The sequence below is a fragment of the Engystomops pustulosus genome, chromosome 10 (genome assembly GCF_040894005.1).
Source record: "Engystomops pustulosus chromosome 10, aEngPut4.maternal, whole genome shotgun sequence".
NCBI lineage: Eukaryota > Metazoa > Chordata > Amphibia > Anura > Leptodactylidae > Engystomops > Engystomops pustulosus.
Window position 1 is genome coordinate 26,655,660 of NC_092420.1, and position 25,593 is coordinate 26,681,252.

Below are 25,593 nucleotides of genomic sequence, written 5' to 3' on the forward strand. Positions count from 1 at the left end.
GGTTCGGCATTTGGGCTCACCTGTGATTTAAAGTATTTAAAGGGTTAACACAAGTGATCAATGCTGACCCTCGGGTCTTACGAGTGGGTATTCAGGTTTGGGGCAAACTCAAACCTGTACTAGTCCGCTCTTCACTAGTCATAATAACATTACAAAGATCTGAGTGGGTAGCACTTCTGCCTTGCAGCGCCGGAGTCCTGGGTTCTAATCCCACCCAAGTCAACATCTGCAAAGAGTTTGTACGTTCTCTCCGTATTTGTGTGGGTTTCCTCCGGGTCCTCCGGTTTTCTCCAACACTCCAAAACATACTGGTAGGTTGTTTAGATTGTGAGTCCCATTGGGGACAGGGACCGATTTGTCATGCTTTGTGCAGCGCTGTGTAATCTGTGTGCACTATATAAATAAAGAATTATTATTATTATTAAAGATGCATGAGTATTATTTATGATAAACCAAAACATTTTTCATGTTGACGTCTGAACATAAGAAACCTTTAGTTGAATAAGAAGTTGTAGAACACTCTACTTTTCTGACCTTTCCCCCCTGATAGGTGCACTCCTGGATTTCTGTCTTCTTCCTCGGTAAGCCAGGCATGTGCACGAGCCGGGTGTGGAATAAACAATTACTGTTTTGACACGTATCGGCTGAAAAGATTGACAGTTGACATTTAGTGACTGCAAATAGCTAATTACTCATCCAGCACGTTATTATTAGATCCATATTACACTGACTATTATGGAGGTTGTGGAGATTACAATGAAAAAACTAGAGAATGGTGGTGTATAAAATACAAGGCATGACTATCATCCTCATAAATAGTATAATCTGACATAAAATATAGTTAAATGTAACTAAGTACTTACTTTATACTGAATAGTTTTTTAGGTTTTCTTCTCTGTTTTTACCCAAAGCTACAGTGCAAATTCTTAATTTTGCATAATCACAGTAACCAGATAAAGATGAATTCACACTAATGTCCAAATCTCTGCTACTCATATTTGTTTAAAAACGTAAAGAAAGGAGTTTTTGAGGTTTAACATATCAATTAAAAATCCCATTGACATCGATGTAAATTTTATGTCATCCGTTAGGTTCAGTTAGGCAAAAATTGAAAAATTGCATGGTTAATGGATGACTACCTAATTAATCATAAGGGGTGACATAAAATTTGCTTGGGTGTCAATGGGATTTTTAATTGATTTGTTAAACCTCAGGTAAACCAACCCTTTTTACTTTTTTTAGCGGAGGTAAGGGATGGAGGTTTGAACAAAAGTGTGAACTTAGCATTAGGGTGCAGTTTGTATTTTGCTTTCTCGATTGTATTTTATGGTTGACTGTTCTCTTATCCACACTCTAGTGGATATCTGCCAGTAGTTTTTACAATGTTAAGCTACAGGCAACATTAGGAGAGAAGCAGTAAAGTACCTTAGTGCACCGGGTAAGTGTCCGCACACTGCTGTGCTGCAAGATCTTTGCATTGGCAGCATTCAAAAGACGGCCGCGTGTGGTTTTCACCATCTTTCTTGTGAATGTCACGCCGCGTGATGTCATCAGGGAGCGGTTATCTGTTGGCATGACAGCCATGGGTCATACAAAGACCCAAGGCTGTCCAGCCCCAGCCTATCACAATGTGCGATTTGCACATTGTAAAAGATGATGAGGAAAATCCTCATATGCCGCCATACTGTAGTAGGAGCATATGGGTTATGAAAAGTAGTAAAAGATGTAACCTAGTGTAGGCAATTTTAGGTGTAGTTTTGTTAGGTTCTGTTCCTTTTTCTTGTCTTTTGTGTTCAATGTTGACTCCATTTTTAAAGAACTACGAAAACATATCCTTTAAGTGAAAACTTAGGCACTACTTGTAATAAGAGCATGAATAGTGTGATGTGTGTCTGCTGTATGTGTGTACAGTATATGCCCTGTGATGCAATCATATTTGATGAATCATATTTATGTGCTATGTATTATTGTAAAAAGTAATAAAAATGTAAGTTGCAAAACAAAATGAATATAGTAAATAAAATATTAATAAAACCTAAAAGTTCAAATCACCCCACTTTCCCAAGAACTGAAATAAAAAGAAATTAACAAGTCAAATCATAAGCATATAAGGTGTCACCATGTCCCAAAATGTCCAGTCTATCAAAATATAATGGGGCACATTTGCTTACCTTGGCCCCGCGGAGGCCGACGGTCATGCACTGTGCCGTGATTCAGTGACATTGTGCGCCCGATATCCTGCAAGTGTCGCTTCCCCGACAGATGTTCACAATCTACTTCCTGGTGCATGTAAGTGCATTGTCTTGCGACACAATTCAAAACTTAAATCCCACGATCAGTCCAAATCAGTTGGATCGACTGGCAAGCCCCCCCCCCCCCCCGATTTCTCTTGCATGAAAGCCGGCGTGCAACACAATCCCCAGTTAAATACCTGTCACGGCGGCGCAAATCCCGAAAACGTCCGAACATCCAACGAAAGTGCGATCTGCGGACCCTTAGTAAATGTGCCCCAATAACGGTTATTCCGGGCTTTGAACCCTGCAACAAAAAATAGCACCTAAATATCCAAAATAGCACTTTTTTCAATATTTTGCAACATATCAAAAATTTTTTACAAAAAGTGACTAAAAGGTCCTACAGTCCTCAAAACGGTAGTAATGAAAACATCAACTCATCCCGCAAAAAATGACACCACCCACAGGTCCGTACACCAAACTATGAAAAAGTTATTAGCGTCAGAAGAAAATGGTGAAATTAATATTTTTTTTCATACACAAGGTTTTAATTTTTACAATGTATTAAAACACAATAAAACCCGATAAATTTAGTATCCCCATGATTGTACCGAAAGAATAAAGTAGAGCTGTTATTTGGATTGCACTGTGAAAGTCGTTAAAATCGAGGTCAAAAGAAAATGGGGCAAATGTGTTTTTTCACACATTTGGAAATTTTTGCCTGGTTTCCAGTACAAGGCATGGAAAAAGAAATACCATCACTGCGCAGTGCAATTTGCTACGCAGAAATGAACTCTCATACAGCTCCATACACAAAAAAATTAAAAAGTTATAGGTTTTAAAGGCAAGGAGCGACCTTGCATCCTTAAAGGGTTTGTCCATTTTCAGCATATAATTGATATTGTTTCAACACCCTTTCTGTATCAATTCCTCATGGTTTTTTAGATCTCTGCTTGCTTTCCTTCTTTAGAAAGCTTCTATGTTTACTTCCAGTGGATATAAATCTGTCCATAGTCATCTGATGTACACGCAGGTGCAAGAGCTGTTAGTATCACACGGTTTTGATTACTTTCTTTGATAATATCAACTTGTTCACCTACGTGTCCATCCATTTCTATCCAGTGGAAGCTTGCTATAGAAGGACAGCAAGCAGAGATCTAAAAAAAAACATGAAGAATTGATACAAAAAGTACATTGGAAAGTTGTATAACTTTTCCTTACACAGACCATTTTTGCTGAAAGTGGACAACCCCTTTAACCCCTTAACGCTCTGCGCCGTAGCTCTACGGCGCAGAGGTATAAGGGAAGTATGAAGAGGGCTCACGGGCTGAGTCCTCTTCATACAGAGGTGGGGGTTTTTGCATTTTGCACAAAACCCCCACCGCTAATAACCGCGGTCGGTGCTTGCACCGATCGCGGCTATTAACCCTCTAAACGCCGCCCGCAAAGTCGCGGGCGGCGTTTAAAAGACGGCGGCGCGTGGGCGCCGCCATCTTTTTTTCGATCGCCACGCCCCCGAACGTCATCGGGGGGCGGCGATCGGTTACCATGGTAGCCTCGGGTCTTCTCTTGACACGAGGCTACATGGTTTATGCAGGTTCGTTACAATGAGCCAGTGGCTCATTGTAATGTAAGACCTGCAAAAACGCCATATATTGCAATACTGTAGTATTGCAGTATATGGTAGGAGCGATCTGATCATCTAGGGTTATTGTACCCTAGATGGTCTAAAAAATAGTGAAAAAAAAAAGAAAAAAAAAGTTTAAAAAATAAAAAAAATTAATAAAATATTAAAAGTTCAAATCACCCCCCTTTCCCTAGAACGGATATAAAACATAACAAACAGTAAAAATCACAGACATATTAGGTATCGCCGCGTCCCAAAATGCCCGATCTATCAAAATATAAAAACGGTTACGGCCGGCGGTGACCTCCGAGGCGGGAAATGGCGCCCAAATGTCCGAAATGCGACTTTTACACCTTTTTACATAACATAAAAAATGAAATAAAAAATGATCAAAATGTCGCACAGACCTCAAAATGGTAGCAATGAAAACGTCGCCTCATTTCGCAAAAAATAACCCCTCACACATTTCCGTGCGCCAAAGTATGAAAAAGTTATTAGCGTCAGAAGATGGCAAAAAATTTTTTTTCTTTTTTGTACACATTCGTTTAATTTTTGAAAATGTATTAAAACACAATAAAACCTATATAAATTTGGTATCACCGCGATCGCACCGAACCAAAGAATAAAGTAGGCGTGTTATTTGGAGCGAAGAGTGAAAGTCGTAAAAACTGAGCCCACAAGAACGTGACGCACGTGCGGTTTTTTTTCAATTTTTCCACATTTGGAATTTTTTTTCAGCTTCGCAGTACACGGCATGTTAAAATAAATAACATTACGGGAAAGTAAAATTTGTTACGCACAAAATAAGCCCTCACACAGGTCTGTACACGTAAAAATGAAAAAGTTATGGATTTTTGAAGTTGGAGAGCGAGAAATGAGCCGGAAAACCCTCCGTCCTTAAGGGGTTAAGGGGTTAACATAGGAACACTGTACTGTTGAACTTCCTATCGGCAGTCATTAGATGGCAGCACATAAGAAGAAGATTCAATTCTGTTCATAATAAATGAAAGGACAAAGTAGCTATACAACAGTCTACAGTTAATCCATGTGTTGTTTGGTTTATTCTTTGTTATGCCTTACTTTACCTTTGTTATATTTTACAGAAATCCTATCAGGGCAATTTAGGGGGCACAAAACCTTGTTTAGTGTCTTAAATCATTCCGTCACAGCTCCCTTTATGGTTGCTATAAAAAAAAAACACACAAGTGTACTACACCCCATACCTACGGCACATGCGCTGTGTCATACGGTGACTTCACTGAATCAATGGGCAGACGTAAGGAGAACAAGAAATGAGTCAAAAGTGTTCAAGAGAAAAACCACAGGATGATTTGGGACACTAATCAACTAGTTCATAAGAACCTGTGGGTGACTCATAGGGGCACATTTACTTACCCGTCCTGTCGCGATTCCCGAGGTGATTTGTCCGGCGAGGATGAAGTCTGGCGCGATTCTCTAAGATCATGCGCCTGATATCCTGTATACGTCCCTTCCCCACTGAGGTCCTTCTTCTTCCCGGTGTATGTGAGTGCATGTCTTGCGACACAATTTGAATTTTAAATCCCACACTTAGTCCGAATCAGTCTGGCTGTCCGATGGCCACGCCCCCCAATTTGTGTAGCATAATAGTCGTCGCGATTGTGCCAAAATACGATCTTGTGCGCCAAAAACCCCTGTTAAATGCGGAAATAGTCAGGAAACCCGACGGAAATGCACTCCGAGGTCCGTTAGTAAATGTGCCCTATAGTCTCAAATCACCCTGACAGGTTCCCTTTAGGGTACATTTACACAGCCGTATGCCCACCCCTCCACCCTCCATAGAGAAAAACGCTGCACCGCCGTACACACAGGAAAAGATAGAGCATGCTGTGGCACCGTACATGTGTGGCACCGCCGTGCCGCCATTGCTGTCTATAGGGACTTATATGCGGCCACAAATTTGCCGCCACTTATACTGTACATCCCCACAGACGGCCGTCTGAATGTAAGCTTAGTTTTTAAGCTCAGTTGACATCTGAGGGACTATGACATCATATTGAAGGGTGTAACTGACCCTTACCACACTGCTGCCCCTCCTCGTCCCCGCAGCACTCACCTTTCTTCTAGAGGCAACTCTAGAAGAGACAGTTAATCCAAATACTGAATTTATAAAGTCTTATGTTCTGCTCACATGAAACGTTGCCAATTGCTGCCAACCACCTTTTATAAAGATGATAATCTTTCCTGGCAACACTCCAAATCAATCCGTACTTTTTCCAACTTTATTTAACTGTACTATCACAAAACTGAACATTTGACATTCTAATAGCAGACTGAAGAGTTTGAGAGGAAGATTGTCTACCATATTAATAGTTTGTTCTTGTTAATGACCTTTTTAAAGACCTTATATATCTTCCCAGATGGTAGGCATTTGCTTTTCCAAGATTGGTTGATCTCTTTTCTTCTGCGGTGTTCACACACACCTGAATGCTCTAGACCAGCAAATTGGCCAAACTTCTGCTTCTATAGAGGTGGTCCTACCAGCTGACGTACAATTAATCATGCACATCTGAGTAATAGCAGCTGTCTGATACTTACCCTCTAAATTATTTTAGAAGCAGTAGGGATGTACTGTATTTTTTAGATTTTACTTTTTGGTCTAGACGTAAATGATGGTTCAGTGGAATTTGTTCATCTGAGATTCTATCATTCTAAGAACCTCTTAGGACCTGCTTTTTTTGTCAGTATGTTCAGAAATGTAAAACTGGATGATGATGGTTATACAATATTCACCATTATAGTAATATTCATATATGTTCCCTTATCAAAATAAATATTGCATTAACTCAATTCTGCCACTGAGTGGCGCTGTAACATTATCTTTGTGTGGTCTTCTGAAAAGCGTAACAGAGTAATAAAGCTGTAATCATTTCTTAACAAAGCTGTTGAATGGTTTTTCTATCACTTATTACTTGTAGTCTGGGTCTCCTTGTCTGATATTACATAGTGTTCTGATCTGTGGCAGTTCTATATTAAATTAGATATAGGATAGTCAGAAGGTCAATTTATTATAATGTCATACACAGCAGAGGTGCACTGACCATGAGGATACCCTTCTCTTGATCTTTTTAGCTTTTTATCACTGCGAACATCTTACTTTACCTGCTAGTAGTACAAGGAAGTGCAGGGCCAGGGTGGACTGACCCTACAAAGGTCAACAGGCTCCTCCCATGTGTCAAGGATCTGAAATGTTCATCTAATTCCTTTTTAACACTTAAAGGGGTATTCTCGCCTGGGCATTTACATTCAGTTTGATAAATCTGCCATATATAAACATTTCTTCAATTAGATGTTATTAAAAAAAATGTTCCTGTGTGAAGATAATTTCTCATCAATGTAGTCATTTTATCCCTTAGAAACGAGATGGCTTCCTCGGATACGGCCACCTCTGCCTGACAGATCGCACAGATAAACAAAAAGGTTTTGTATATGAAATGTCCAGGAGTTACTGCATGTCGCACAGCCGTCCTGTAGTCATGATTGCTGAATCCTGGTGGTCAGGCAGGACTCTATAGCGCATGTCTGGCCACCTCTGCCAGAGTGTGACGTGGTCGTAACCGAGGAAACCATCTCATTTCTAAGGGACAACATGGCTATGTTTATAGGAAATTATCTTCACACAGGAACATTTTATTTAATAACATCCAATTGAAGAAATGTTTATATATGGAAGATTAGTGAAACTGAATGTGAATACCCCGACGAGAATACCCCTTTAATAATGATTTAGTTTCTATGTAGAGCAGGGTGTACAACCTTTTTTGGTCTATGGGCTGCATTGTCATGTTGCTCAACTTCATAGGTAGTAACAAAGAAGCACTTACTACCACAGTACAGCACATAATACCACCCCATAAATTATAAATACCACCGTGCAGCAAGAAATATAACGCCTGAAATCTGTCAAATACTGCATTCAGACACCTACCCCAGACTAGACAGTACATAACAGTAGAAACCACAGGGGAAATAATAATGGAAACCACAGAGCAGGCAATAATTATGGAGACCACAGAGCAGGCAATAATAATGGAGAACGTAGAGCAGGCCATAATAATGGAGACCACAGTGCAGGCAATAATAAAGGAGACCACAGAGCAGGCAATAATAATGGAGACCACAGAGCAGGCAATAATAAAGGAGACCACAGAACAGGCAATAATAATGGAGACCACAGAGCAGGCAATAATAATGGAGACCACAGAGCAGGCAATAATAATGGATACCACAGAGGAGGCAATAATAATGGAGACCACAGAGCAGGCAATAATAATGGAGACCACAGAGCAGGCAATAATAATGGAGACCACAGAGCAGGCAATCATATTGGAGACCACAGAGCAGGCAATGATAATGGATACCACAGAGGAGGCAATTATAATGGAGACCACAGAGCAGGCAATAATAATGGAGACCACAGAGCAGGCAATAATAATGGAGACCACAGAGCAGGCAATAATAAAGGAGACCACAGAGCAGGCAATAATAATGAAGACCACAGAGCAGGCAATAATAAAGGAGACCACAGAGCAGGCAATATTAATGGAGACCAGAGAGCAGACAATAATAATGGAGACCACAGAGCATGCAATAATAATGGAGACCACAGAGTAGGCAATAATAATGGATACAAAGAGGAGGCAATAATAATGGACACCACGGAGCAGGCAATAATAATGGAGACCACAGAGCAGGCAATAATAATGGAGACCACAGAGCAGGCAATAATAATGGAGACCACAGAGCAGGCAATCATATTGGAGACCACAGAGCAGGCAATAATAATGGATACCACAGAGGAGGCAATAATAATGGAGACCACAGAGGAGGCAATAATAATGGAGACCACAGAGCAGGCAATAATAATGGAGACCACTAAGCAGGCAATAATAATGGAGACCACAGAGCACGCAATAATAAAGGAGACCACAGAGCACGCAATAATAATGGAGACCACAGAGCACACAATAATAAAGGAGACCACAGAGCAGGCAATAATAATGGAGACCACAGAGCAGGCAATAATAATGGAGACCACAGAGCAGGCAATCATATTGAAGACCACAGAGCAGGCAATAATAATGGAGACCACCGAGCAGGCAATAATAATGGAGACCACAGAGCAGGCAATCATATTGGAGACCACAGAGCAGGCAATAATAATGGAGACCACAGAACAGGCAATAATAATGGAGACCACAGAGCAGACAATCATATTGGAGACCACAGAGCAGGCAATAATAATGGAGACCACAGAGCAGGCAATAATAATGGAGACCACAGAGCAGGCAATAATAATGGAGACCACAGAGCAGGCAATAATAAAGGAGACCACAGAGCAGGCAATAATAATGGACACCACAGAGCAGGCAATAATAATGGAGACCACAGAGCATGCAATAATAATGGAGACCACAGAGCAGGCAATCATATTGGAGACCATAGAGCAGGCAATAATAATGGAGACCACAGAGGAGGCAATAAAAATGGAGACCACAGAGCAGGCAATCATATTGGAGACCACAGAGCAGGCAATAATAAGGGAGACCACAGAGCAGGCAATAATAATGGAGACCACAGAGCAGGCAATCATATTGGAGACCACAGAGCAGGCAATAATAAGGGAGACCACAGAGCAGGCAATAATAAAGGAGACCACAGAGCAGGCAATAATAATGGAGACCACAGAGCAGGCAATAATAATGGAGACCACAGAGCAGGCAATCATATTGGAGACCACAGAGCAGGCAATAATAATGGAGACCACAGAGCAGGCAATAATAATGGAGACCGCAGAGCAGGCAATCATATTGGAGACCACAGAGCACGCAATAATAAAGGAGACCACAGAGCAGGCAATAATAATGGAGACCACAGAGCAGGCAATAATAATGGAGACCACAGAGCAGGCAATCATATTGGAGACCACAGAGCAGGCAATAATAAGGGAGACCACAGAGCAGGCAATAATAAAGGAGACCACAGAGCAGGCAATAATAATGGAGACCACAGAGCAGGCAATCATATTGGAGACCACAGAGCAGGCAATAATAAGGGAGACCACAGAGCAGGCAATAATAAAGGAGACCACAGAGCAGGCAATCATATTGGAGACCACAGAGGAGGCAATAATAATGGAGACCACAGAGCAGGCAATCATATTGGAGACCACAGAGCAGGCAATAATAATGGAGACCACAGAGCAGGCAATAATAATGGAGACCGCAGAGCAGGCAATCATATTGGAGACCACAGAGCACGCAATAATAAAGGAGACCACAGAGCAGGCAATAATAATGGAGACCACAGAGCAGGCAATAATAATGGAGACCACAGAGCAGGCAATCATATTGGAGACCACAGAGCAGGCAATAATAATGGAGACCAAAGAGCAGGCAATAGTAATGGAGACCACAGAGCAGGCAATCATATTGGAGACCACAGAACAGGCAATAATAATGGAGACCACAGAACAGGCAATAATAATGGAGACCACAGAGCAGGCAATCATATTGTAGACCACAATGCAAAAAAATGAGACATCATAGTAGAGGAATATAATGATGACTCCAGATTAGATTTAAGGAATAAATACTCACCTTGACTCACCACATTGAAGGTTTTTCTATGCTCTGGCTCCTCACTCCAGCAAACACTACCAGCATCAGGACCCAGAGCAGAACCCAGAGTACAGTTGACAAGAAGTCACTGCTCCTGGCTGCCACTTATTGTCAGACCCTCTTAACCATTAGTCTCCTTAACACTGGGAACCAAATGCTTGTGATTGGTAAGGCTGGGTTCACATCACGCTATTTGCCATACATTGTAAGGACATGCCGGGGAGATTCCGACGTGTCCTTACAATGTATGGCATAAACTTTTCCAACTGTATGTCGCCCGGGAACCCCTCCTCTCGCCCTGAATGTGAAAGGAGAAGTGTACATAAGCTACAGCCCAAGATAGGCTGCTGCCTATGCATCGGGGTGTTTCTTCAGTAATGTCTCACCAGGTCCCCCTCCTCCTGAGCTAGGCTCAGTGAGGCTGGAGGAGAGATGCAATACGCTGCTTCTGCTCCCCATAGGCTTCTATTGCTGGATGGAAAGACGTAGCCTGGCTTTTTTGCGGGATATGACAAATAGTGGAAACTGGACCTTGCACCAGTTTAGGGTTCATTCACATGGCCGTCTGCGGGGACGTACAATAGACGGCATAGACGGCAATAGCATCGGGGCGCATGCTCTATCTTTCGGCGTGTATGCGGCCGTGAGCCGCTATTCTCTATGGAGGGAGGAGGAGTCACCTCCTCCTCCACTCCAGCACACGGCGGTATGCCCGCACGGCGGGCATACCGTGTGTGAATGGACCCTTACTGTCGGACTTTGCATGTTCTTTTCAGTGCAAACTGCTTGTATTAAAGGAGTGTCCGTGCCACATTTGTGTCACACACAATTAGAGATGAGTGAGTATACTCGTCTGAGCTTGATGCTCGTTCGAGTATTAGCGTACTCGAAACTGCTCGGACGAGTATTTCGCCTGCTCGATAACGAGCTTTCACTTAAGTAAACACAGTGAGGAACAGTGAAATTTAAGGATCATTTAAGTGAAGAACACAGTGAACACAGTGAAGAACACATTGCAGATGTTTCCGAACATCTGCTAACTTATCAGAAGACATTAGTGCAGAAAGGTGTTCTTCACAATAGCATGTGAAGAACAATATGTGTGAAGAACACATTGCAGATGTTTAACACGGGTCATTCTCCTTTTTGAAGTGCCATGAATATTCCATTGAATAAAAAAAAACGAAGAAACAGGACTGACTTTCTTATTTCTCAATAAAATGACACATTTTATTGCAGAGCCCTGGTCCCCTTGAAAAATGCTCGAGTCTCCCTTTGACTTCAATGGGGTTCGTTATTCGAAATGAGCACTCGAGCATCGGGAAAAGTTCGACTAGAGTAATGAGCACTTGAGCATTTTAGTTCTCGCTCATCTCTACACACAACCCTTTTGGATCGTGGCTGCACTATGCTTCATGTAACACACATTTCTGCACTGAAGGGGGCGTTCTGGTGCTCAGTTGGACTGCACAATATAATTATCATGCAACGTCCGACAAAATCGCAACTTTCACCTTTAGAATTGGGTCTTTTCTGGTTATTTTCATATTAATGTTGAGGGATAACTTAATGGATCGGACTCTTAAAGTGCTGCCCAGCCGAGGTTTACTTAAATGATCAACAATCTGCATGTTCTCCACTTCTTGCTGGCCAGCAAGATTACATATGTAATGGTGAAAAACATGTAAACTGTACGTTATATACAGCTGTATGTCAGATTTTACTTTTCTTCAATAAAAATATTAAATGGCAAAAAAAAGAATTGGGTAAAAACTCAGGAAACACTACAGAAAACTTGACCGTGGTGAACTTTGAAGGGCGATTGACTTATATAAATAAAAATCGCATTAGTGCGCAAGCGCAATGAAAATAAAGAAGACAAAGTCAAGCCAAAAATGAGATACCACAACCACTTGAATGATATGGTAAGGGACAGGGGCGGGTGAGGTGCAGAGGTTGCGGTCGCACCTGGGCCCAAGAGGTTTAGGGGGCCCTTATGGTGTCACTTTCTCATATGAGAAGACTAGTACTATAAACCATACATTATAGTCGGGGGCCTGGCACAGACTTTACACTGGGGCCCATCAGCTTCTAGTTACACGACTGGTAAGGGAGACATGTATGTGACAGATGTTCCACCTTTAAAACTGATAACTGAAGGGGTATTATAGCACCCACTAGTGGTACAACAGGAACTATTTTACTTCCTACCCAATCTATTATTTGCTATGTAATGCACTTCCCTAATAGCACACTGTACAGTATAATCCCCCGATGTCACTAGCTCTCACCACTATTGTTATTTCCAACTGTGCAGCCTGTCCGTGGTGGAGAAAATCAGGAGAATAAATTTAGCATAAATGTCATTTATTGAGCATCAGACAGAGACTGTCATAAAACTATCATTTTGCTGAAGGGCTGTCAGAGCCACTGCTGAGAATTCAATTTACCTTCGTCTTACTTCCTATATCACATGATGACATCCAATAACATATCTTAACATATATGGGAATAGTCATTCCAGCAAAGCCTTAAAGTGAACCTGTCACCAGGTTTTACCCCTCTAAACTAACAGCCCCCGCAGGTGGGGTATGAAATGTCCCTTCTAAAATTCCCGGTTATATGTGAAATCTCACTCGTTTACCTAAATCCTTGCAAGAGTTGGGCAAATATGACTCTTCTCATCCAACTTTCACATGAGATGAGTCAAGTTTAGTGGTTGCAGGAGCAGTATCACTTTAGACATCTCTATCTTTGGTTCTATAGTACCTAGAAAAATGCTTTTTGTGTCATATTAAAGATAAGAATCTCGTCTTTCAGAACCCTTAGAGTTTGGTGAAATACAGAACTGGAGATGTAAAAAATAGGTGGGTACTGTGTCTTTACCTGCTGCCTGCATTTACAACTATGTAATTACCTGTCCAGTTCTGTAGCTCACAAAAATCACAAGTCTGATGTGATCTGAAAGATCAAATAATAAGCTGTTGCATGGTAACATTAACGAAAAACTAATATTTTATAGAGCAAAAAGAGAAGCCATGAACCAACTAAAAACCACTAAATTCTATAAGGCAAAACTGGCCCTTCTGCGCCTCGCTGTGCACCCCTACAACAAGTAACTGGTACATGTGGGGGGTCTCCATACACGGGAGAAATTGCATAACAAATTTTAAGATGTGTTTTCCCTTTTAACCTTTGCAAATGTGTAAATTTTACGGCTAAATTAACGTATTGCCGACAAAATCGGACCATTCTAAATTTCAGCTCCATTTTGATTTAATTACTATGAACATTTCAAGGGGTTAACAATCTTCCTAAAAGCTGTTAATTTGAGGGGTGCAGATTTATAAATGGGTTGATATATGGGGGGGGGGGGGTTCATGTTATATATTTCAATTTTCATTAAAAACAATAAAGATCCCAAAAAATGGCAATTCTGAAATCTCCTTAAGGAAAACCATTGTTCGATTTGAAATAAATAAATTATCCAGACATTTCAAAACTGAAGCAAACATATGGGAAATGTTATCCAGCAACTAATTTTGGTGGTAAAACTATCTACCTGAAAACGAGACAATTACGAATTTTTCTAAAAATGTCTCACCTTGTTATTTTTTTTATAAATAAAATCAAAACTTATCGAGCAAAATTTACCACTACAATAAAGTACAACATGGGATGAAAAAAACATCCTCAAAATCAATTTGAGCCTTAAGTTATGAACTGATTATGTCTAGAGATGAGCGAGCACTAATACTCGTTATTCGAGACGAACTTTTCCCGATGCTGATAACAAGTGACCAGTACTAGGGAACACTTTTACAACACGCTGAATGTAATAAAAGTTGCATTATGGAAATGATGATTTTTGCATACAGGAGAATAAGTGCATGTTATTTTACTACAGGAACCTGGCATCATGCATGGTTATTGGTGTACGTAGTTTGCACAGGTGTCCACAGCCTTTACGTGTACAGTAAAACATTAGTATTGTGACATAGTGATTGTGTTTAGAGATGAGCGAGCACTAAAATGCTCGGGTACTCGTTATTCGAGACGAACTTTTCCCGATGCTCGAGTGCTCGTCTCGAATAACGAACCCCATTGAAGTCAATGGGAGACTCGAGCATTTTTCAAGGGGACCAAGGCTCTGCACAGGGAAGCTTGGCCAAACACCTGGGAACCTCAGAAAAGGATGGAAACACCACGGAAATGGACAGGAAACAGCAGGGGCAGCATGCATGGATGCCTCTGAGGCTGCTTAATCGCACCATTATGCCAAAATTATGGGCAACAGCATGGCCATGACAGAGTGACAGAATGAAGCTAGATAGCATGTAAAACATCCAATAATTGACCCTGACACTATAGGGGACTATGCAGAGGCAGCGGCAGCAGGCTAGAGAGTGTCATGGCGACATACCCTAAATGGACTCAGGCTTCAAACCAATGGGTGGCAGAGAGGAAACAAAGGAGGTGAGCAAGAAGAGCTGAAATGATTTCCTATGTGAACAAAAGGTTGACGGTATATTTAGTCGATAACACAGCATGGTGGCGACATAGTGACCAAGTTCCATAACGTATCTGGTGAAACACCCGAAAAATGAGCCTGACACAGCTCTTTTGATAAGGGGACGACATGTGGAGGCAGCCATGGAGACGACTTCCATGATTAAGAGCGACAGTATGGGGCATTCATATTGCGCTGCTATGATTGCAACTTCAGGTCTCCAGCATGGCGGCGACAGATGGGCCAAGTTCCACTATGTATTTGGTGAAACACCTGAAAATTCTGCCTGACACAGCTCGTTTGATAAGGGGATGATGTGCTGCATATCCTCTCGTGCTCCAGCGTCTGGGGTATAGAGAGTTGAAAGTTGTGCATGGAGACATTGGTGGACGCTGTGGAGGATCGTGGAGGCAAGATGGACAGGAAACAGCAGGGGCAGCATGCATGGATGCCCATTAACGAAAAACTAATATTTTATAGAGCAAAAAGAGAAGCCATGAACTAACTAAAAACCACTAAATTCTATAAGGCAAAACTGGCCCTTCTGCGCCTCGCTGTGCACCCCTACAACAAGTAACGGGTACATGTGGGGGGTCTCCATACACGGGAGAAATTGCATAACAAATTTTAAGATGTGTTTTCCCTTTTAACCTTTGCAAATGTGTAAATTTTTACGGCTAAATTAACGTATTACCGACAAAATCGGACCATTCTAAATTTCAGCTCCATTTTGATTTAATTACTATGAACATTTCAAGGGGTTAACAATCTTCCTAAAAGCTGTTAATTTGAGGGGTGCAGATTTATAAATGGGTTGATATATGGGGGGGGGGGGGGGTTCATGTTATATATTTCAATTTTCATTAAAAACAATAAAGATCCCAAAAAATGGCAATTCTGAAATCTCCTTAAGGAAAACCATTGTTCGATTTGTAATCGATTTGTAAGAGGAAACAAAGGAGGTGAGCAAGAAGAGCTGAAATGATTTCCTATGTGAACAAAAGGTTGACGGTATATTTAGTCGATAACACAGCATGGTGGCGACATAGTAACCAAGTTCCATAACGTATCTGGTGAAACACCCGAAAAATGAGCCTGACACAGCTCTTTTGATAAGGGGACGACTTCCATGATTAAGAGCGACAGTATGGGGCATTCATATTGCGCTGCTATGATTGCAACTTCAGGTCTCCAGCATGGCGGCGACAGATGGGCCGAGTTCCACTATGTATCTGGTGAAACACCTGAAAATTCTGCCTGACACAGCTCGTTTGATAAGGGGATGATGTGCTGCATATCCTCTCGTGCTCCAGCGTCTGGGGTATAGAGAGTTGAAAGTTGTGCATGGAGACATTGGTGGACGCTGTGGAGGATCGTGGAGGCAAAATGGACAGGAAACAGCAGGGGCAGCATGCATGGATGCCTCTGAGGCTGCCTAATCTTGGGATGGAGCTGGCGGTCCACTGCCAGGCGAGCTTTCGCCTGTCCAAGCCCCTGTCTCTCGGCTCCTCCCCACCCAAAATGGGCCTGGGGGCCAGAAGCGTTTACTTTGAAAAAATTATAATTTTCAAAGCAGGCCGGGTCGTTTGAATATTTCACCTAGGAATAATGGAATATTATAGTGGTTCTATTTTTAATTGTTTTTTTGGAAATGGTTCCATGATTAAGAGCGACAGTATGGGGCATCCATATTGCGCTGCTATGATTGCAACTTCAGGTTTCCAGCATGGCGGCGACAGATGGGCCGAGTTCCACTATGTATCTGGTGAAACACCAGAAAATTCTGCCTGGCACAGCTCGTTTGATAAGGGGACGATGTATGGAGGCAGTGAACTAGTAGTAGATTAAAGGTGCTGCAGTTAAAACTATGTTAGTTGGATCTTGGGATGGAGCTGGCGCTCCGCTGCCAGGCGAGCTTTCGCCAATCCAAGCCCCTTTCTCTAGGCTACTCCCCAAACAGCACTTCTAAGAACCTTTTGTATAAGATCAAGTGTAGTAATGTTCTTATAAGTTTGGGTTATGGCGGGTGAGGGGAATGTAAACAGATGCGCAAGAAGCGCTGAAATAATATCGGTAAATGATAAAAGTTTGCCAGTATATTTTGTGGATTACACAGCAGGGTGGCGACAAAGTTAACAAGTTTGATGTGGAAGCCATGAAAACAACCCAAAATTCTGCCTGACACAGCTCGTTTGATAAGGGGACCATGTATGGAGGCAGTGAACTAGTAGTAGATTAAAGGTGCTGCAGTTAAAACTATGTTAGTTGGATCTTGGGATGGAGCTGGCGCTCCGCTTCTAGGCGAGCTTTCGCCAATCCAAGCCCCTGTCTCTAGGCTACTCCCCAAACAGCACTTCTAAGAACCTTTTGTATAAGATCAAGTGTAGTAGTGTTCTTATAAGTTTGGGTTATGGCGGGTGAGGGGAATGTATGTGCAAGAAGTGCTGAAATAATATCGGTAAATGATAAAAGTTTGCCAGTATATTTTGTGGATTACACAGCAGGGTGGCGACAAAGTTAACAAGTTTGAGGGGATTTCAACACAGTTTTGGATCCCTCGCAGGATAGACGTAACTTGCGTGGCGCCGGTCCCCAGAATCAACGGGGATCCTCCGGCCTGAGAACCTTCTGTGAGAACTTTGGCCTGAGGGATGCCCGGAGGATTAAATATCTGGACAAACCTGCCTTTTCTTGTTTTAGTCGCACCCACTCTACATTGTCCAGGATCGATATGTGTCTGGCCAATGATGCTTTCCTGTGCCTTATAGCTAAGATTAAATATGAAACTATTGTAGTTTCGGATCATGGACGCATCTCTCTCCAGAATAGGACAGAGCGGGGCCCATTCCTTGACAAGAAGAGCTTTTTTAGGCTTAATCCTCATTGGCTCTTGGTTTTGGACAATGATGTAAAGGTCATAAAGTCGATCGAGGAATTTTGGGGGAATAATGTTCTCGAGAGGGACCCGGACTTGGCCTGGGATGCGCTTAAGGCCTTCCTCCGAGGCCTGTTCTTCTCCGAAATCGAGTGGGGAAAAAAGAGGTACAGACAGAGAGCAAGCACTTTAAAAAAAAATGTAGCCACCACACAAGAGGCTTGGGTGGCATCAGCCACAATGGAAGACAGGGATAGATATATCGAAGCACAGGCCGCATTTAACTCTTTTGCATCCGAGAGGGCGCAACACAAAATCTTTTTTGCCGGGCAAAAATATTATGCTGAGAGAGGGAGACCGGGTAAAATACTCGCCAATCTTCTTAAAAAGAAAAATAGTAATAATGGGATTCATTCGATTATAAATTCTGCAGGAGAGAGGGTACAAGGAGAGGGGGCAATCTTAGAGAACTTTCGGCTTTTTTATCAGTCATTATATGGTTCAGAAATCGAGTTCTCAGATACTCAATTGGAGAAGTATTTGGAATCCGTGTCGTTTCCCTCTCTGACAGCGGAGCAAAGTTCCCCTCTGAATCGCCCCATTAGGGCTAAGGAGATAATGGAGGCGATAAATAACTCTGCGGCGGACTCTGCTCCAGGTCTAGATGGGCTGCCACTGGCCTTTTACAAACAATACAGTAAGACGCTTTCTCCAATTCTGGAAACGGTTTACTCAACATTGACCGCGGGGACAGTCTATGGTTCAATGACGGAAGCTTCTATAATTTTGTTCCTTAAAAAGGACAAAAAAGAGTCAGAGATGGGTTCTTACAGACCCATCTCATTGTTGAATTCGGATGTCAAGATCCTGGCTAAGATCCTTGCGATGTGGCTTAAGAAGGTAATCTCTCATATTATCCATCCTGATCAAAATGGATTTATCCCGGCCAAGGGTACAGCTTATAACCTTCATAGACTGTTTTCCGATATGCAGTTAGGGACGGGGGGGGGGGGGACCGCTCCATCCTGTCTCTGGACGCGACTAAAGCGTTCAACAGGGTGGAGTGGCCCTTCCTATGGAAAGTATTAGAGAGATTCGGGATAGGCAGGGAGTTTATTGATTGGATAAAAACAATGTACCACTCCCCTAGAGCACGAATCTGTATAAATGGATTATATTCTGAGCCATTTCGTCTGCATAGAGGAACCAGACAGGGTTGCCCCCTCTCCCCCCTCCTATTTGCGCTCTTTATAGAGCCGTTAGCTATCAAAATTCGTGATGCTCAATGGATTAAGGGATGGGGGTGCGGGGGGGGAAGCAGAAAAAATTTCACTTTATGCGGATGATATCCTCCTGACTATTCAGAATACAGGTAGCTCCATACATGACGTGATCCACTTGGTGAATGAATTTGGCACTTTTTCAGGCCTCAGCATTAATTGGGAAAAATCCATTCTTCTCCCTTTGGACTGTGCGAGGCAGGTGGGCGCAGACGTGGTCAAGGTCCTTAAGAGAGATGAATCGTTTAAATATTTGGGGATTTATGTCGCAGCGGATTTGGGACGCTTTGCTGAATTAAATATCATTCCGCTTATAACTAAAATCAGATATAGCATCAATGGCTGGCTCAAAATGCCCCTTTCTAGAGCGGACAGGGTAGGGATAGTAAAAATGGTTTTGCTCCCGCAGCTCCTCTTTCCCCTCTCGGTCACCCCGGTCTGGCTACCTAATAGACTGTTTAGATTGATGGACGGTTTAATCAGAGATTTAATTTGGGGGAAAAAATGCCCCAGGATTGGGCTGCCCTCCCTGTGCTGTCCGACAGACAAAGGGGGGTTGGGGGTTCCATATCTTTTTGGGTATTTTATAGCAGCCCAGCTAGCGTTTTTGATTACAAGGAGGGAGTGCAGCGCCTTTGGGAAGCTATTACAAATAAGCAAGTTCACAAGGGACTCAATTTTTAGCCTTTTGGATAGTGGGGAACTAGGTCACGATAGATATAGAGGCACTTATATAGGGAAATTGTTGGATAACACTTGGGTCGCATATAAGAAAAATAGAGGTATTCAAGGCATTTTTTGTTTCACTCCAATATGGGGGAATTATCACTTTAAGGAGTTCAGATCCATTCCGGATTGTAGATACTGGGAGATAAGGGGGTTAAAATTTCTTACACAACTCACTAATTTAGATTATCCACGGAATTTCTTAGATGTTTTAGCACTAGATAGAAGCGTGGAGAAATGCTTCTTAAGATTTTTTCAATTGCAGCACGCATATAATTCGATAGAGGATAAAAGTAGGTTTAATTTATGTACGGATGCAGGAGTAGAACTTTTACTGAGTTCCTCCACTCGGAATAAGGTGGTTGCACATATTTATAGATATCTGATCCAAGGACTCTCAAAAGGAGTCACTCAACCCTCCAAAAGAAGGTGGCATGAATATTTGGGCACTCTCTCTGAGGCGGACTGGGATAAATGCTATAGGGCAGCGATGGCGAACCTTTTAGCGATCGAGTGCCCAAACTGCAAGCCAAAACCCACTTATCTACCGCAAAGTGCCAACATGGTAATTTAGACCAGTATTACCTACATAAGGGCCAAATAATACTGCCACATGTTTACCACCACTATTACAACAACATAAATAGCATCATGCTTAATATTACCACCATACAGTAATTGATTTTATTGCTAATATTGAACATTATTGCCATATAGTTATAAATATACTAATTCTGCTGCTCATATACAATCTAGCCGTGGCGCTCCCCAGGCACTTTTATTCTGTTTCTAAACTAAATCAAAGCTGTACATGTGACTGCACCATTAGACCTCAGAGTGTGTTCAATTGTGGCAATAACACATGCGTTTTCAAACGCATCAGAACAGCTGAGAAGTGGAGATTAGCATAGCTGTTAACAATGCGTTTACAAAACACATGGAGTAATGCATGTGTTAACACAGCATTAACAAACACATGCGTTACTGCTACAAGTGAACACACCCTCAACACTACATCCATGAATGAACACCACATGTTTTCCATTGTTTACATGTGAAACATGTGGTGATTATTCTCAATCACAAGAATTTAGGTTTAATTTAGGAGATATAGAAGGTGAAAGCAGCGCTGCAGGGGAGCAGTGGGAAAGGGAAACAGGGGCAGGGACTGAATGTGACAAGAAAGGTGCCTAAATGAGGTCTAAGTCACATCTGGTAAAATAAAACAAACTACCATAGCAGGGCACTGAGGGGATTGGGGACTCCTGTTTGGCAAGATCTCTCTGGGGCAAAGTGGGTGTTGTGGGGTGGAGGCACACTAAAACACTAAAGGCAACTGTTTAACACTTTAGTTGCTGCCTATACTAGAGTACCTGACCTCCCCTCCTCATAGTGAGGGACTGTATCCTCTTATCTTCATTCTTATCTTCAGACAGCTGCCTGCGTGCTGTACACTCCTGGCCTGCAGTCTGCTCCATCTCTTCTTCCTGTGCTAAAGGTCACTCAGGAGGAGGGAGCAAAGAGGGAGACAGTGACCCCAGTCAGCTGCAGCCTGCAGTGTGTAGCTGGTCTCCGGAGGGCTGCAGTGTGTAGCTGGTCTCCGGAGGGCTGCAGTGTGTAGCAGAGCAGAGAGTGCTCTCTGCTCTGCCACTCCGATGCACAGAGAAGCACTGGAGCTCCAGCACGTAGCAGCTTCTGGTCTGGCTGGAGCTCCATTAGTAAAACACACACTGTGGAGGAGGATGGCGTGCGTGCCAGCAGAGAGGGCTCTGCGTGCCCTGTCTGGCACGCGTGCCATAGGTTCGCCACCACTGCTATAGGGGCATAGGGCTGTCCTCCCTCTCCTGGAACCACAGAATGGTACAATTTAATTTTGTGCACCAATTGTATTATTCCCCCCACAGTCTATTTAGAATGAAATTGAAAGATAATTCTAGCTGTCTGCGCTGTAACCTGGAGAATGCGGACTTTGTACATGTATCCTTCGTATGTCATAAAGTTTTTGCCTACTGGTCTAGGGTTTTCCAGTACATGGAAGAAACATTTAAAGTAAAGTTGCCCTGTACTATCCGGGTTGCTCTGCTTAGTCTTCAGCAGTTTAGTATTAGGGAAAGGGGAAAAAAGGCGGTAGTCAACAAGGTTCTCTTGTTGGCAAGACTTGTTATTGCACGAAAGTGGGGGAGTCCGACGGCCCCAGCCCCGGAAGAATTTTTAGGAGAAGTGTAAAAAATATGAAAGATTGATGGCAATCAAGGGAGGATACCTGGATAAGTGGAAAAAGATCTGGTGTATAGAGATCGAGAATTAGGGAAGGATAGCTAGTCGGCAAAAGTTTCGGTATAGCAATAGGCTGGCCTCAGGGACATTAAATGGAAGTATGTTCCTATTTTTCGTTTCCTTACGGCAGAGGGGGGGTACAGCGTACAGTGCCAGTTCGTGCCACATGTCCAGCTTTGAAACCCAGTAGTTGTAGGGAGCTGTGTGATCATTTAGGACGATGGTATGGTCAGCTACTCACTCCCTCACCATCTTTCTGTAAAGATCAGCCCTACTCTGCCGAGACTGGGGACAGGTGACAGTGTCTTGCTGGGGTGACATAAAACTGGCAAAGGCCTTGTAAAGCATACCCCTGCCAGTGCTGGACAAGCTGCCTGCTCGCCTACTCTCCCTCGCTACTTGTCCCGCAGAAGTACGCCCTCTGCCGCTAGCGCTGTCAGAAGGGAAATACTGTTTCAGCTTGTGCACCAGGGCCTGCTGGTATTCATGCATTGTCACACTCCTTTCCTCTCCAGGGATGAGAGTGGAAAGATTTTGCTTGTACCGTGTGTCCAGGAGAGTGAATACCCAGTAATCGGTGCTGGAATAAATTCTTTGAACGCGAGGGTCACGGGATAGGCAGCCTAGCATGAAATCTGCCATATGCACCAGAGTCCCAACGTGCAAGAATTCACTCCCCTCACTGGCCTGACTTACCATTTCCTCCTCCTCCAACTCCTCTTCTTCTGCCCATACACGCTGAACAGTGAAGGACTGAACAATGGTACCCTCTTCTATCTCGCCAACATTCTCCTCCTCTTCCTCCTCATCCTCCTCCACCTCCTCCGATATGCGCTGAGAAACAGACCTAAGGGTGCTTTGGCTATCAACAAGGGAATCTTCTTCCCCCGTCTCTTGTGACGAGTTGCAGAGCCGCCACCAGGTTACGGCCATTGTCACACACAACCATGCCTGGCTTCAGGTTCAGCGGTGCCAGCCACAGATCAGTCTGCGCCGTGATGCCCTGTAATAGCTCTTGGGCGGTGTGCCTTTTATCACCTAGGCTCAGCAGTTTGAGCACCGCTTGCTGTCGCTTAGCGATGGCACTGCTGCTGTGCCTAGAGCTACCGACTGATGGCGCCATGCCCACGGATGGTAATTCGGAGGAGGAGGTGGAGGAGGGGTGGGAGGAGGAGGAGGCATAGTAGGCCTTTGAGACCTGGACCGAGGTAGACCCCGCAATCCTCGGCAGTATATGACCAGCCCCAGGGTCAGACTCGGTCCCAGCCTCCACCAAGTTAACCCAATGTGCCGTCAGCGATATATAGTGGCCATGCCCGGCAGCACTCGTCCACGTGTCCGTGGTCAGGTGGACCTTGACAGAAACGGCGTTGGTCAGGGCACGGAGGATGTTCTCTGACACGTGCTTGTGCAGGGCTGGGACGGCACATCGGGAAAAGTAGTGGCGGCTGGGGACCGAATACCGAGGGGCGGCCGCCGCCATGAGGTTTCTAAAGGCCTCGGTCTCTACCAGCCTATAGGGCAGCATCTCCAGGCTAAGCAACTTGGAGATGTGGACGTTGAGGGCTTGGGCGTGTGGGTGGGTTGCGCTATACCTCCTTTTGCGCTCCAGCGTCTGGGGTATGGAGAGCTGAACGCTGGTGGATGCTGTGGAGGATCGTGGAGGCGAAGATGGGGTTTTCGCACGGGAGGTGTTTGGGCCGGGGTCCTGGGCAGGGGGCTGACTAGCAGATGACACAGGGGAAGGAGCAGTGGTGTGCCCGGCCGGAGGTGAATGGGCTTGGTGCCATTGAGTGGGGTGTCTAGCATTCAGATGCCTGCGCATACTGGTGGTAGTTAAGCTAGTAGTGGTTGAACCCCTGCTGATCCTGGTTTGGCAAAGGTTGCACACCACAGTCCGTCGGTCATCCGGTGTTTCTTTAAAGAACCTCCAGACTTCTGAAAATCTAGCCCTCGCCACGGGAGCTTGACTACGGGCAACATTTGGCGCTGATGCACCAGCTCTGGCCCTGCCTCTCCGTCTGACCCCACCACTGCCTCTTCCAACCTGTTCTGCTATAGGACTTGCCTCCGTCTCAGAAGCACTGTGTTCACCCGGCCTATCAACCCAGCTTGGGTCTGTCACCTCATCATCCTCCGATCCCTCAGTCTGCTCCCCCCTCGGACTTCATGCCCTGACAACAACTTCACCACTGTCTGACAACCGTGTCTCCTCATCGTCCGACACCTCTTTACACACTTCTTCCACTACGTGAATAATGTCATCATCACCCACAGACTGCGACTTGTGGAAAACCTGGGCATCGGAAAATAGCTCAGCAGCAGCAGGACAAGTGGTTTGTGACTGTGGGAAGGGTCCAGAAAACAGTTCCTCAGAGTATGCCGGTTCAAATGCCAAATTTTGGTGGGAGGGGGCAGACTGGGGGGAAGGAGGCTGAGGTGGAGGAGCTGGAGGAGTGCCGATTTCGGTGACATGGGTGGACTGCGTGGAAGACTGACTGGTGGACAAATGGCTAGAAGCATTGTCCGCAATCCACGACATCACCTCTTCGCACTGTTCTGGCCTCAACAGTGCTCTACCACGAGTCCCAGTAACTTGAGACATGATGAACCTAGGGAGTGTACCTCTGCGGCGTTCCCCTGCTCCCCCATCAGCAGGTGGTGTCTCACCCCGCTCAGGACCACGGCCTCTGACCCCTGCAGTAGTTGGACGCCCACGTCCACGCCCTCGTCCTCTACCCCTAGCCCTCGGGTTAAACATTTTCCAAATTAAAGTGTAAACTTGAAAAAAAAAAATTTTGTGTTAATTTTTTTTTAGTTTTTTATTTTTTTTAACAAAACGATGCTATCCTATTGCTATGGCTAGTTTCTAACCTACACTGACAGCACACAACTGGATTTTGTGCTTTGCAAGATGAGTTTGAGCTATAAAATGAAATAAAGGTAAAAAAAAAAAAAAATCAGCAGACTCTGCCTAATTCTACTCAAACCCCTAATAAATTGTCCCACTTCGGTGTTTGAGGTGGATATGCGTGTCACTAAGAGCTAAACACAACGGACTCAGGTCTCCCAGCAAATTCCTCACAGTATGGTACTAGCTGCACTACTAGTGCCAGCAAGCCCCGCCACAAGCAAACAAAAAAAAGGAAAATATAACGCTATTGTAGGCCTAAGTAAGCCGTTGGGGTTCTCCTATGGCTATTTTGTAGCCTACAATGAGAGCACACTGCTTTGCAAGATGAGTTTGAGCTATAAAATGAAATACAGCTAAAAAAAAAAAAAATCAGCAGACTCTGCCTAATTCTACTCAAACCCCTAATAAATTGTCCCACTTCGGTGTTTGAGGTGGATATGTGTGTCACTAAGAGCTAAACACAACGGTAGCAAGTCCCCCTGCAAATTCCT

The 25,593-nt window shown here is 43.8% G+C and overlaps 1 long non-coding RNA gene across 1 annotated transcript in view; it reads right to left on the reverse strand.

Annotated features, from left to right (window-relative positions):
* Positions 1 to 540: 540 nt before the first annotated feature.
* The window catches only part of LOC140103613 (uncharacterized), a 29,819-nt gene continuing 4,766 nt past the window's right edge, over positions 541 to 25,593 (reverse strand). Inside the window, exons 2-3 of the long non-coding RNA XR_011850146.1 lie at positions 2,432 to 2,538; positions 541 to 644 (exon numbers count right to left, since the gene is read on the reverse strand). This is a non-coding gene — a long non-coding RNA (uncharacterized lncRNA). The remainder of the gene's footprint in view (positions 645 to 2,431; positions 2,539 to 25,593) is intronic.